We start from the raw sequence: 15,375 nt of genomic DNA, 5'->3' as shown, positions 1-15,375 counted from the left end.
CAGTCTCACTACTGCTGAGTGCTATCATATCAGTTACTGAGACTACTGAGACTGGTTGCTAGGCTAAGTACTAGAGCATCATCATGGCTGACCACAGAAACTGACAATGATAACATGTTTACATTTATATTCATTATTTCATTAGATTTTGCCTTATTTCGGTGAAATAAAACACAGCTTACCTTGTATAATGCCTGTTATTCATATATTTCCACTTTATATACTCCTACATCCCATCATACAAGAAATCCCAGTCATGTAAACTGTTTTGAATCGCACAAAATAAATCCAATATTTACATATGTACATATTAAAAAAATGAATGAAATCCACTCTAATTACAAAGTTGAGAGTGGTACCTCATTATCCACACATAAATGATGATGTATATTCCAAGATATGTCCACATCTCCATGATGCTGATTTCATACCATTTCAGGTCTTGCTTTTGGTCCCCCATTTTCTTGTGATAATTGTTTGTTTCTTCCACAAGCTTTTACACCAGACATTCAGAAAAAAACTTGAGGAAAATATCTTTCTCACTGCTTTGTGGTTGAAGCTCGATTGTTGAACCAACCTGAGAATCAAAATCATTGATCTCGAACTCGACGAGGTCATCACTCCATTGTGCAAGTGGGACTATGTCCGCCTCATCATCCAGTTAAAAATCATGTACATCTGGTGTTGAAATGGGACTGACATCAATATCTGATCCATTTTCTAAGAATGATCCATTAAACTCTTTGATATCGCTTGCAGTGAACCCTTTAAAGTCGCTCATACCTGAATCAGAATCCATCTTTTGGGGTTCAAACCCATGACCTCCGCATCCAAGGCGGATGCTTTATCTACCAGGCCACCAGAACAGTCCAGTACTATACGAAGTTTTGTTTCACTGTCATACTGACTACTGCAGCAGTGCATGGAGTTGTGTGCATCATCATACTGACTACTGCAGTACTGTATGGAGTTGTGTGCATCATCATACTGACTACTGGAGTGGTGTATGGAGTTGTGTGCATCATCATACTGACTACTGCAGCGGTGTATGGAGTTGTGTGCATCATCATGCTGACTACTGCAGTACTGTATGGAGTTGTGTGCATCATCATACTGACTACTGGAGTGGTGTATGGAGTTGTGTGCATCATCATACTGACTACTGCAGTACTGTATGGAGTTGTGTGCATCATCATACTGACTACTGCAGCGGTGTATGGAGTTGTGTGCATCATCATACTGACTACAGCAGTACTGTATGAAGTTGTGTGCATCATCATACTGACTACAGCAGTACTGTATGGAGTTGTGTGCATCATCGTACTGACTACTGCAGTGGTGTACGGAGTTGTGTGCATCATCATACTGACTACTGCAGTACTGTATGGATTTGTGCTTCAACTTCATATTGAACACAATCTTCTGACTTGCTTTCTTTTTTAACAGTTACTTATAACTTTATTTTTTATATTTTTGTCATTTCAGATTTGGAGGCTTGGGTTACAGTGTCTCTAGCTCATTGGATACCAGGTGCAATGCAGCTAATCAGTGATTATGTCATTCATGGTAACAGTTTTCCTCACTAGATGCACAAGTTGATAATGTATGCTATCTTCTAAGGTAAGAATGATCACTAAAATGAATAACATATACACCTGCTTATAAGTCAAGTCAAATTGCAAACATCAAAGTACCTGATCTGTCTTAGTATAATGTACCTGCATATCGGTGTCGATATTGTTTCTTCTTCCAATTACTCTTCACTGCACAGACCCAAATCTGCCAGCACATTAAGAAATGGCAGATCTGGGTTTGTGCAATTTGCAGATGGACTCATCTTGTAAGTGAGCATATATGACATATAAAAAAATGTCAATGTTAATTATGTGATAGTTACCAATACTACATTACATTATCACAGGCACAATGGGACTTTCTCCTTGAACATATATCACCTTAGTAACTGGCACTTATCATTTTTCAAACAATATTTATAAAATGCACAGTATTTACTCTTAATTCATACCACTTCATACTAGTGTAATTACCTGTCTGCATGGGTTCGTGTCCAAGGCTCAGCTAGTGTGGTTACGTGGGAAAGCCTGCCAGTGGCCACCATGTATAGCCTATCTTGTGCTAAAAAATGGCGTTAAACCCTAGAACAACAACTAGTGTAATTGACAACAACAAATCTGATTATGTATCAGTGGCATAACTTCTAATTTTCTAATAACTTCTCCCTGCAGAAACTGAAAAATATCCTCCACCCCAACACCCTTATAAGGGGCTCTTTTCTTGACCCCTGACCCCATTGCAAAGTGGGGGGGGGCTGATTTTAACAACTAGTGGTACCTAAATTTCATTCTTGTAGCAAAAAGGGGGGGAGGGGGAAACAGTACTTATACCACTATGTAGTACAGTAGAACCTGTCTTGAAAGACCAACCCTTCTGCCAACAAATAATGGTCTCTCATAGCACTATATAATCAATAAATCTGTGCATGGAGATTCTGGTCTCCCAAAACAGGTGGTCTCTCAAAACAAGTTTTATTGTATGAGGGACCAACTGACTTGAGAGACCATTATTTTGTGGTAGAAGGGGTGGTCTCTCAAAACAAGTTTTATTGTATGATGGACCAACTGTCTTGAGAGACCATTATTTTGTGGTAGAAGGGGTGGTCTATCAAAACAGATTCTACTGTAAAACATTGCAGAAATATTTAAAAGGCTCATTTTCTATTTCAAACAATATACATGTACCAAGTTTGAAATGGTTAACCAGTCTAATGTTGATTACAGTTATGTTTTACATTTCAGCTAAACTATTCGAAGTTTACATATATAGATCACAATTATGTTAGAGACCAGCAATTTAATTTTATTTGGCAAGGGCAGTTTTTTTTTTAAATTTCCAGCTCTCACAGGGATGAAAAAATGTCTGTATGCAAAGTAACACCAAAATCATATCCTTTTTATTATTTGAAAGCAATTATCTTAAATTTACTATCACAACCCAAAAAGAGCAATGCATTCTCCCACCACACAACTAGAAAAAATAAATTAGCCACTACCTTATACATACAGAAGATAAATTTGCGATGTGTACAAGATGTCATTTAAAACTAAGTAAAGTGGGATGGTTAAGCTTACACTAACCAACATACTGACATTACAAAGGTTGTTGATGAAAAATGTCAAGTGTTGACAACAAAGCCTACAATTTACTAGCTACAATATTGATACAATAGGCAGGTAAAATTTGAGTGGGATGCTAATAAGAGCCAATAAATATAAAAGACACAGACTCAACAAACGAGAACATATTGGACTAGAGAAATAACGAAAAATTCAAGCAGAAAACAACTGGAAATCCAATATGATTATCTGGTCTTACAAATGAATGCATGTACTAAAGAAATAAAGATATGCTGGTAAATGATGAAACAAAATTAAATTAGTCCAGAAATTTGGCTTTAACATAAATATCGTACAGAAGATCCTACTCGGCCATGATATTTGCACATCTGACTCGTGTCAAGCATGATTAAAGTTTCAAAAATACACCTAAAAGTATAATTAAACTTCTAACATTCTAAATTAATCTGCAACAAATGAAACTATTTTGTAAAGAAAATAGAAATAACTTTTGGAATTACTTTGCAAAGAAAATAGTACTAATTTTTTTTAGATTATTTTGTAATGAAAGTAGTATTAATTTTTGGAATTATTTCGTGATGAAAAATAAAAACATGCCTTTAATATCATTAAATTAGAACCAAGATCACTCTGGAATTACTGTATTATCATTAAATTAGGACCAAGATCATTCTGGAATTACTGTAGTATCATTAAATTAGAACCAAGATCATTCTGGAATTACTGTACATCCATTAAATTAGAACCAAGATCACTCTGGAGTTACTGTAGTATCATTAAATTAGGACCAAGATCACTCTGAAATTACTGTAGTATCATTAAATTAGGACCAATATCACTCTGAAATTACTATACAACCATTAAATTAGGACCAAGATCACTCTGGAATTATTGTACTATCATAAATTAGAACCAAGATCACTCTGGAATTACTGTATTATCATTAAATTAGGACCAAGATCACTCTGGAATTACTGTAGTATCATTAAATTAGAACCATGATCACTCTGGAATTACTGTACATCCATTACCAGCAGAAACTATCAAAGTAATGCTAAAGTTAATTGTTGTTGTTGTTGTTGTGGGGTTTAACACCATTTTTCAGCACACGATAGGCTATACATGGCGGCCAGTATTAATGGTGGAGGAAGAACCGGGGAAAACCCTGGAAAGAACCACCCACCCACAAGAATCTACTGGCAAGCTTTCTCACATACCCACACTGGCTGAATCCGAGACTCGATCCGGCGCAGACAGAGGTGAGATGACAGTGATCCATAACAGAGCGCTTTAGACCACTCAGCCACTCGGGGCCCCGCTAAAGTTAAAACGTAATATCTGAAATAAATATCTAGATGAACTGGAATATCAGTAATACCAAGCATATCTAATATGTACCTGTGTGTCTGTCTGTCTGTTTGGGTGTAAGATAGTCTCTTATAAGGCAGGTGTGTGTGTGTGCTTTGGATTTGTATCATAGTTTAAGAATTTTTCAGGCATATCACTAAGATGTCTGCAGTGTGACAGCATATAGTGATGTCTAGCACTGAGGCATCATGCCGCAAACATGTAGCATCATGTCCCACCCACTAACGTTACCTGACACCAACACGACCAGTCCTAACAATAACCTCAAAATATTGAGTGCCTAGCAAGGCAGCTGTTAGCACGATTTTTTAAAGTCTTTGGTATGACTCGGCCTAGGTTTAAACCCATGATCTCCTGCATCCAAGGCAGACTCTTTAGCCACAGGGCCATCAAGTGGTCTAGGCAGCTATGATCATGGCTCTATTAAAATAGTTCTACTAGCTGTTGTTGTTGTAGGGTTTAATGCCATTTTTCAGCACATGATAGGCTACACATGGCAGCAAGTATGGTGGAGGAAGAACCCGGGAAACCCCGGAAAGAACCACCGACCCACAAGAATCTACTGGCAAGCTTTCTCACATACCCACGTTGGCTGAATCCGAGACTAGAACCCATGCAGTCAGAGGTGAGATGGTAGTGATCTGTAATGAACAGCACTTTAGACCACTCAAAGGCCCCATTCTACTAGTTAATCTTGTCTATAAAATATGAAATGACTCTATAATAAGATGACCACACCTAGTAGGCAGATTTCACTTCTAGTATTGTAGTTTTAAAGTACTGTACTCCATATATGGTCCCTAAGACCCCCAAAATTGTGTTTCCTATTGTTCTGCTTTTAAAACTGGGGTAGGAAGGTGTTTTTTTCTTCTTTAATATTATATACATATAGTATAATGATTAGTATATAAAATGTACTAACTTCTTCAAGTTCTGGCAAAATTGGCTCAATTAGATGCACAAATCAGTTTGGGAATTTTTTTTACCCTGGGGGAAAAAGTACAAGAGATGGTCGGCCAACCGGGAAAACTTTTTCTTGGCCTAAGTGGATTATACAGAATGCCTCAAGGGAGAACAATTTTGTACTAATGGACCTTCTATAAGTAAAAGATTACTATTATTATTATTATTAGTGCTGGATAAATTGCCCAAGAGTTTTACATGCTCTCTGCACTTCACAAAACTGTGCATAGAGGCTACTTGTGAAGGAGGTAAATTGTCTTGTAAAAATAAAGTGAAACTGGACACTGAACTCATAGCTTTAAAGATCAAAGATTAGCAGGCACTGAATCATTAGAAAAATACAATTTGCAAAGAAGCATGGGATAACCTGGAAGTAGCCAAACCAAAGTTACATTTGAAGATCCAAAATTATCTGGAAAAAAAAAGTGAAACCCAACACTGAACTGAAAAGCTTTAAAGATCCCAGATTAGCAGACAGTCAATCATGAATGATGTACAATCTGCAGAGGAGCATGGTAAGTCTAGACCAAGATCCATATGCCATAGGAACTGAGTTACACATACTGTATTCCTTTATTGGACTGGCTTTGCAAAGTTCAGCTACAGTCAACAGTCTTGGCTGCTATTACATAATGCACCTGCAGATCTGGATCTGTGAAGTTTCCAACAGGCCTCAACTTAGAAGCTAGTATGTATGGGATGTGACAATGCTTAAATACATGTGGTAAGAGTCTGAGACATGCTGGAAATTTCAACTGACAAGAACAATTCTGCATAACTAACTATACAAGAACAATAAACATGGGGGGAGGGCTCCATTAAAATCTGCTTTCAAGACAATCTGATTAATTTTGAGTTCATATGATCTTGCAAACATTATACTGGTGCCAGTGCTCCAGGAATTTCATGCCAATTCAAGGATAATTGGAGCTCCTTTTGTGATGTGGAACTTTCTTTACTGAATGGACATTCTATAGAGCAAGGAAACCCTTTTTTCATCAAAAGACTTGTGATGATGATGAAATGTAGAATTGTATTTTACAGAATATAATAGTTTTTTTAAGAAAGTAAAAATAAATAAAATCAAATTTGTATATTTTCACATAGTTAAAGATCAAATCACATAGTTAAAGATCAGTATGTTGTTTTATAGTGTCTACAAAGTATAAAGAAGCAGAAATAACTCACTGGTTAGTTTGCTATATTTGTCACCAGAAGATTCAGGTTCAATCCTACCAAGTGATGTGTAGTTTCTTTGGAAAAGGTACTTTACTCCAACTCTTTGGCCCTCAATAACCTATTTGTGTTGCTGTATCATAAACACAAAATAAAAGCAAGCCCCAAAACAAGAGCTTTGTTTTTTTTACTTAAATAATTACATTCAACAAAATTCATTTAAACTGCTTGTGACAAAATAGTACTTGCTTTTAGAATAATTGTGAAACTTTTATCACCAATTCATACTATCAATTGCTGAGTGTGCAATTCACATTCATCTCAAATCCACTTAACATTTCAACACTTGCAGGCCAAAACTGACTTTGTCTATCAACACTTACTTTCTTGATCAACAAATGATAGTATATTAGCAATGTTTCCCTTTACCCTCATTTGTGCATCACAGACCCACAATGTTTTCATATGACCCCCAGTTCTGACACCAAGGTTCATTTTTCAATGACTCCCAGTTTTGACACCAAGGGGATTTTCAACACTCAATCTCGCACTCCTAGGGGAAACGTTGATTAAGATGATGAACTGGTATTACTTTGGTGACACTTGTAAGTGGCATATCATGCATAAATATTTTATACACTGTAGCCAATAATGTGCTGTTAAAAACAACAATACCCCCCACCCAAATGCATCAGGACATAAACCTGATGTCATCTTTGAAATGGGAATGTACTGATAAATCCTGGGTAATATCAAGCATGTCCAAATTATTAGGCAAAAACAAAAAATAGGTGTGTTTCCTGTTGTAATCATTTTAAATCTGGGTCAGCAGGTAGGTAGTTTTTTTCAAACAATATATATATATATATATATATATATATATATATATATATATATATATATATATATATATATATATATATATAAAACGATTAGTATATATATTGTACTAAGCAATCAAAGTGCAAAGAAAAACAGATGGTCAGCCAACAGGAAAAACACCTTTTTTGCCTTACCACTTTCAGACAATGATGATGCAAGTCTAATTTTATAGGAAGGTGTGTGTATATATATATATATATATATATATATATATATATATATATATATATATATATATATATATGAAATGCTTTTAAAGTTCAATTAGTGACATTTTCATCTTCTAATTAATCAAATAATTAATTATCTATCATGATGTACATATACAAGTTAATACCAGTCACACCTAACATCACTGATTGTACATTGCACATAGGACAAAGACACTGTTTAACTGTGCAGTTGTTTACTTATTTCAGCCAGGTGTTCTTTTTTTTAAAATCAAAGATCTTAAACTAACTTGGCATATTCAATGATGTGTAATAATTACAGGCCACACCTAAACGCAGCAGTTCAGGAATGTAGGCATGGGGAACTTCCTCCAGGGTGCAGGCCAGATCAGTGATTTATAAACCCAAATTTTGTGATGTAAATTAACTGATAAAATCAGGTCTTGGGCCTGATCCTGCCCACAGGCAGTATTTTGCTTACTGGTTGACTAATGAGCAATGCTGAGCCCCTTAAAAAATGTTTACTTTATGACCCTGATTAAAGTACTGTAGTGTAACAAGTATCTAAGGAAATGACACTCAGAACATATCTTTACTCAATGAGTTGATGTATTCTGTACACACCATTCTTACTGTTGTGTAACAAGTATCTAAGGAAATGACACTCAGAACATATCCTTACTCAATGAGTTGATGTATTCTGTACACACCATTCTTACTGTTGTGTAACAAGTATCTAAGGAAATGACACTCAGAACGTATCCTTACTCAATGAGTTGATGTATTCTGTACACACCATTCTTACTGTAGTGTAACAAGTATCTAAGGAAATGACACTCAGAACATATCCTTACTCAACGAGTTGATGTATTCTGTACACACCATTCTTACTGTTGTGTAACAAGTATCTAAGGAAATGACACTCAGAACGTATCCTTACTCAATGAGTTGATGTATTCTGTACACACCATTCTTACTGTTGTGTAACAAGTATCTAAGGAAATGACACTCAGAACATATCCTTACTCAATGAGTTGATGTATTCTGTACACACCATTCTTACTGTTGTGTAACAAGTATCTAAGGAAATGACACTCAGAACATATCCTTACTCAATGAGTTGATGTATTCTGTACACACCATTCTTACTGTTGTGTAACAAGTATCTAAGGAAATGACACTCAGAACATATCCTTACTCAATGAGTTGATGTATTCTGTACACACCATTCTTACTGTTGTGTAACAAGTATCTAAGGAAATGACACTCAGAACATATCCTTACTCAATGAGTTGATGTATTCTGTACACACCATTCTTACTGTTGTGTAACAAGTATCTAAGGAAATGACACTCAGAACATATCCTTACTCAATGAGTTGATGTATTCTGTACACACCATTCTTACTGTTGTGTCACCTTCAGCATGTAAAGCACATTCATATAAGGGTTGAATAACACAGGCATAGAATACCTTGAAACTTAGGTACTTTCACAAGTATAAACCTATTATATAGATAATTATTTATTTTTCAAATTGTCACTGACCTTTATTTTTTTTTATTTGAACCCTTTTTTTTCAAAATAATGGAATACATGTATATGCAAGGGATTTTTTTAACGAACAGAATTGGTTGGTAATACATGCAAATTCACTCCAAGAACAGTGCTTTTTAAGTTGTATCAAAACAAACACTGACACCAACACTGCTGAAACTTTCTAGTATAAAGTTCTTTTATTCTTACAAATGGTACCTGACCAAGGAACTTAAGAAGAAATCAGAGACCATGAGCCAACCGATCTAGTATGGTACAGTAAAACCTGTCTTGAAAGACCACTGCTATGTGAGACCACCTGTCTTAAGAGACCAGTTGCAATGCATACATTTACTGATTATATAGCATTGTGACCTGTTATGATAGATCAACTGTCTTGAGAGACTATCATTTTTTTTAGCAAAAGATATCCTTCAAGACATGTTCTAATATAACAATATTGTTAATTTATCATATTTTGTGTTATAATTAAATGCAAAAAATGGCTTGAACTAAAAACTAGGCTCATCCATGGGTCACATGTTCTGTGCAGGCAGTTTCATTGCTTAGAAATGTCATCTTGGGAGCAGTTTGACAATCATACTACCAGACAACCCTGCCCCATCCATGTTCTACTACTAGTCATATATTCTTGTCATGATGGGAATAAAAACATATTAGTGAATTAAAATAATCTCCACAAACTAATCAGTGATTATTACACGTTCATTATTCAGTGTGTGTGTGTGACTTGGATTTTTTATACGTTGTTTTTAAAAAATATCTGTTATACTGCTACGATGTCTGCAATGTGGCAGTTTATAGTGATGACTAGCACTGGGACATCATGCCACAAACATGCAGCATGATTTCCCACCCAGTCACATTATCCTGACACTAGGCCTACCAGTCCTAACACTAACCTCTTAATGCTGAGTGCCAAGTGAAGCAGCTGTAAGTACCATTTTATAAGTCTTTGAAAGACTCTGCTGAGGATCAAACCCACGACTTCCTGCATCTGAGGCAGACACTCTAACCACTAGGCCACCAGAGCGGTCAAATAATAAATCATAACTCTATACCTTTTGTTAGTGCCCGTGGAACATTCATTTATACTGTGTTATGATATTACATGGAGATATTTTCTGTGCTAAATCTGATAATGCTGTTGCATAATAAACTTGCATCGTGAGACTTAGATGAAATTATTTCCCCCCGCCCTAATAATCCCTAAACGAGATAATGAGACCAACATAGCATGTTTGTCAAGCAGTTCGAGAGAAAAACTCCCTATGATGAAATGAAATCAAATAATGTATAAAATAAAACTAAATTTAATTTTAGCGAAACAAAAATGAAGCTTTTGGTGTGAAACACAAATGAAACTGATCATGGCATATATTTTATTCTGAACCTATGAATAACACCAAAGCTGTACGATATGCATAAAAACTTTTGACTTATGAAACATTACATATATGGCAAATATGAGTCAACATACATCAGAAATTATGTATATTTTAAAATTTCCTTTGTGTTCTAAGATCATAAGTGGTTCAGTATGCTCACATGGAGCCAAAATAAGACATTATCAATGGTGTCATATTTAATTAAAAACATACAAATCATATCATAAATTAGCTTTATATTTAATATTTCCCAAGTGTTCTAGTCAACATTTTCTCTGTGTATTGAACAGTTTTAGAAATGTACAAACACTGTGTGACAATGTCTTTCATGAAAACAAGATGAACAAGAATTTAGCCATTCAAGTACAACAGAAATTTGGATCAACAGACTTTCGTACATCCTAAATCATCTCCATCAGTTACTAATGCATTCAGTCATTTAGACCCCATATTTGGACAAGAGGAAAAAACTTTCTTCTCCTATCACACTGGTTTTAAATTTAGTGTAGGCAGGTCATTTTTTAAAACATATATGTCATTTGTTTTATTTTTTGCCATTAGGGAAAAAGTGCTAGGACTGGGAATGAGAAACATGCATGGTCAGCCAACTGGAAACATATTTTTGAAGTATGGCCTTACAGTCTGAACAAGATGTTAATAGCTAGCAAATGTTACTCTGACCCCCATCTATGTCATAATTTTTTTATTTTCATTAAATAATAACTAACAAATATATATTTCAATATAATTCTTGGAATACCTGTTGACGATAACTTACAATGGTCTCATCATATAAACTATATTTCAAAGAAAGTAAACCCTTATTTTTGGTTCCTGAAGAAAACCAAGGTCCTCAATCCATTACATTATAGATTTCACAAAAATTACATTCAACCATACCGTGTCTACTGTAATATAATTTAGGGGAACACAATTGATACAAATGAGAAAAATGTCCAGACTACAGGAAGGGGCATGTAAATTAATTCTTGATCAGCAAATAGAAAATATTCAATCTGCAATGCTTTACATCACAAAAATTACCATCACATGAAAGAAATTTTTTGAAAGACCACTCTTTCTGCCAAAACATAAGGTCTCAAGACATATGGTCCTTCATAACAGACGAAACACTATAATCAATAAATCTGTACAAGGGGATCCTGGCCTCAAAACAGGTGGTCTCTCATGACAGGTTTTAATGATCAAGGTACACCACCCCACTCTTGGGCTTCATTTTCACTTCAGCAACAATGTAGCATTTATGTAGATAGTTCTTTATATACTGTATATTATATTATGTGGGGGTACATGTGTGAACATATTATCAGCTTGTATTTTATATGTTCATAATTGAGGGCCTCAAGGCATGTTGATTCTCATTTTTAATTCAGTCACCCTCTGAAACTTCATTATTATTATTATTAAAACACTAATTTAAATCTTGTTCATTCTGATACTTACAGGTAAGTACAGCATTATTTTTTATAAAGAATCAAATGCAAAACAACACATTTACCTGTAAAGTATGTAAGCCTAGTTTTGTGTTACATACTCGGTTTTGCAAGTGAAATGTTTTTTCCAAGACTGTCGTTATATAATCATTTACATGTAATTGTATATATAAAAAGCAACCATTTTCTAGCATCCTTTTCAAGTCACATTTGTACTTGTTTATAGGTCCAACTGCAAATGGCACAGATCCAGACCTGCTACGACATAATATGCCAGAAGATCTAGGTATATGCATTCTGCTAGAGGTAATCAGTGGAACAAACAACACAGGCGCTGATCTGCCAACACACTATTCAACTGCAGATCTAGGTCTATGCATTATGCTAGGGGTAATCAGTGGAACAAACAACACAGGTGCTGATCTGCCAACACATTATTCAACTGCAGATCAGGGACTATCATAATGCAGTTGAATTAAATTTGTGTGTATACAAGGTAACTGTTTGCATCAGGGAATGAAAGCTAGAGAGGAGAGACAAAAAACATGCACATGAGCACACAAACACATTATGCAAGTTGGCAATGGGGCATTTTTGATTGAATGTACACTCACCAAATAAGCAAACAAGTCCTTCATGAGACTGATAAGAAATAGTTGCTGATACCTGTTCAGCAGCATTTGAAATGTCAAAGTTTATTTCTGTGCAGTACACAAAGAGTTCTCGGGAGGTTTTCAAAAAACAGAGTCTATGACTCAATACAATTACTTCTGAAGGATTTATCTTGTTAGAGCTTTTGTGTAATTCTTAATTTTTACACTTTTTAAACCTTACTTTTATATGCCAACATATAGCCACTACTGTGCTGATATGCCATTAGGCACTAATACAGAACATACACACGCCCATACATATGTTACATCTATCCATCAAAACATCCATGCAGACACATTCTGGAAAAGGCTTGAGTCCCACAGATCATTGCAAAACATGCATTGTTTAGACTAAAATAAATCATTTATCAAGTTATTTTTAGTTATCACCACAACACTAAATATATCACATGCTATGTCAAAAAACAGACTACTGAATATGGCCAAAAGAACTAATTACATTTTGTTTTCTGACCTATGCATGACACGTTTTATAATGGCATGCAATTACAAAGCCATAAATCATCTTTATACCAGATCATAAACTGTTGCAAAAAATTAAACTGGAAATCAGTTTCACCTTTGATTCACTGGTGATTCTTGTCTTGCATGTTTTGCAAAGTTAGCATGTGTTCTCCGAGCTCCCATTCTGTATGCATCTACACCAAAAAATATATTTTACCCCAATTCCTACATAACAGAGAACCCCAACAATAGCTGCTGCACAAAGAAAAACCATATTTTTAAGACTCTGACATCCTCATGTAACTTTGGTCAAGACTGAGTAAGAAGATTACACTCACAGGTCCAAAATTTAAACTTGTCACTTTGATCACAAAACTGGTTTTGTAAATGTACATGTAGCTTTAACCACTTCACAGAAATAGTCATCTCTGCTCAAACTGGACGATACATTTTTGTAAATTAACTTCCAATCAGGCAATATTCACTATGACAGAACACATTTCTTGTTTATATCATGTGAAGAGAACATGAATAAGGCACTTAACATGAACACCACATTATGAATGTAATGCAAAACTGCACATACTTAGTCCAAGTTTCTTTTGACCCATGCCACCCCATTTTTTGATATTCGAAAATTTATGTTGGGGTGTAGGGTCAGAGACCATTCCCTATCGAAAAGTCAAAATTTGCTGACACCATTTGGTGTCGGCATGGGGTAGCCACTTACTAGCCAGCTCAGCAAACTTGAACAACCTTTTATAAAAATATACCTGCATGAAATCAATAGGCATACGATTTATTTTTTCAGAAATTCTTTGGTGAGGACATATTGGATGTGAAAGCTAATCACAGCCTTCAAACTACTGATCTTCAAAATGTTCAAACTTCTCAGAACTCAAAAGCTGACACTGCAGTCATTCACAGAAATGATGTTCAGTCTAACCTCTTTTTTTGTTGAACATTAACTATAAAAGGATTTTCCTGGGGAGATCATCTTTTCCTCAGAAATCATCAATACAGAGAGTACCATCACTGCTTCCTTGATTTTGTGTTATATTTCAAAGTTGTTCAATTTAAATAAATGTGTGAACTGTGCTTCATATGGCAACCATGCAGGTGACAGATAACATGTGATTACAAGGGTCCAAGAAGGGTCGCATTCCAAATGTTCATTTTGCCGAGTAATCAGTCTGACAGCCTGAATATTTTAATACAAGCTGGTGTTGTGTTTCTCTAATTATTTGTCATTTTCAGTGCTTGGCGGTGAACTGGAAGATTGTTTGGCCAAAGCTAGTCTAGTATGAGATAATTTTGACAGCTCTCAGTTTCTATTCCATCATTTTGTATCATGCACTTTCTTCCCTAGTAATCCGGGATAATTAAAGACAACTTGTGGTTAAAGGAAATTTTAATTCCACAGCTTACACTTTGTGGTTGACGGTGTGTAACTATATCTATATTGTACAGTAAGATGGGCAGTGGTATAAAACGTTTTTTTTATTTATAGTGAGCGACTAATGCAATCAGTTTTGATAAAAAAATTACAAAGTTAATTTACGAAAAATGCAAGTTTTTGTTTACAGCATGTTTGTTTAGCTCTATATATTGCTAATAACTGTACATGTTAATTGTGAAAGAATCTCAAACAATTTCTTTTGTAACAAAATAAAAATGATGACTACAGCAATTGTAATTGTGCGTGTGTGTGAATATATGAGGTGATCTGGAATAGTTTGCATTGTGAAATTTCATGATGCAGCAGGCCCACTGTACTTCTGTAATTCAATCTAGAGTCCCTGACAATGAAACTGACATGGATAGTGGGAGACAAAGTTGGCACAAGACAGACAGAACAAAGAGACTAGAATTACAATGTAACTTGGGGAGAGGGAGGGATGACAATCTGCTTTCTATACAGTCAGTCAGAACACATGGATATGATCTGACTAGATCATCTGCAGAGCATAACATCTCACATTCATTTCTCCAGGATTTGCACATACTAGGGGTAAATTAATCCCTCTGGTGTTTTAAAAGAATTATTTTCTATTGTAAGAGTTACATTTTACGTACGAGAAAATGATCTATAAAAAGACCCCTTATAGCATGTTCCAACAAGTATGTGTGTGATAAATAGCTTTT

The 15,375-nt window shown here is 35.2% G+C and overlaps 1 long non-coding RNA gene across 1 annotated transcript; it reads left to right on the top strand.

The window, feature by feature from the left end:
* The first annotated feature begins 1,293 nt into the window (after positions 1-1,293).
* On the top strand, positions 1,294-14,916 carry LOC149799357 (uncharacterized). The gene is made up of 3 exons (XR_016420897.1): positions 1,294-1,620; positions 12,339-12,608; positions 14,042-14,916. It is a non-coding gene; the product is annotated as an uncharacterized LOC149799357 (long non-coding RNA).
* The last annotated feature ends 459 nt before the right edge of the window (positions 14,917-15,375 follow it).

The sequence above is a fragment of the Sinohyriopsis cumingii genome, chromosome 5 (assembly GCF_028554795.1).
Source record: "Sinohyriopsis cumingii isolate HCF-2022 chromosome 5, ASM2855479v2, whole genome shotgun sequence".
In the NCBI taxonomy this organism is placed as follows: Eukaryota; Metazoa; Mollusca; class Bivalvia; order Unionida; family Unionidae; genus Sinohyriopsis; species Sinohyriopsis cumingii.
The sequence above is the reverse complement of the archived record's forward strand: the minus strand, read 5'-3'. Positions and strand labels throughout refer to the sequence as shown.